This window comes from Crocuta crocuta, unplaced genomic scaffold (assembly GCF_008692635.1).
Source record: "Crocuta crocuta isolate KB4526 unplaced genomic scaffold, BGI_CrCroc_1.0 scaffold548, whole genome shotgun sequence".
In the NCBI taxonomy this organism is placed as follows: Eukaryota; Metazoa; Chordata; class Mammalia; order Carnivora; family Hyaenidae; genus Crocuta; species Crocuta crocuta.
In genome coordinates this window covers 2,256,325-2,257,000 of record NW_027528725.1, presented here as the reverse complement: position 1 = coordinate 2,257,000, position 676 = coordinate 2,256,325, and positions in this window count along the sequence as shown.

Below are 676 nucleotides of genomic sequence, written 5' to 3'. Positions count from 1 at the left end.
CTCTCCTGCTAGCACTTAAGATGCAAGAGGGATTCTTGTCTGTCCTGATACTCGTCCGTACCTCCAGGGTCTAGAACACTGCCTGGCCCATCACAGGCAATTTCACAAATTATCTGCGGAAAGAACGGATGGAATGTCCTCCGACCACGCTATGTTAAACAGAAATCTATTTCCCATTGCCTGCTTTATTTTTTTCTTCACGATACCACTATCTTATATGTATTTGTTACCGTCTTTCTCCCCACTACAAAGAAAGCTCCTCTAAAAACGTGGCAGTAAATATCTGCTGAATGAATTAATTTCTTGAACGAATAGATGAATGAATCCCGCGGCACCTGATGCTGGATTCCGAGAGCGCTAAACTACCTTTGTGATAGGACTAATCTGGGGGGCTCTCAGCGGGCGTGCGCCCCCTCCGAAGGGAGGAGGACTGAAAACCAAGACTGGATTTCGGCAGCGCCCCTTTAAACTAGCCGCGGACGCGGGGCCGGTAGCTCCAGTTGCAGATCCGGCAGGGCCTGGCATCGCCGGTTTAACCGGAGTCTCGCCCGGCCGGGAGATTTCCGGGGCGGTGTCATTGCCCATTTAAGATTAGAGCGCCCCGCCCAGTGGGCGGAGCCTAGAAGGGGCTTTAAGGGGCGGGCCGGCGGGAGGCTGGGGTCCTCCGGGGATGAGC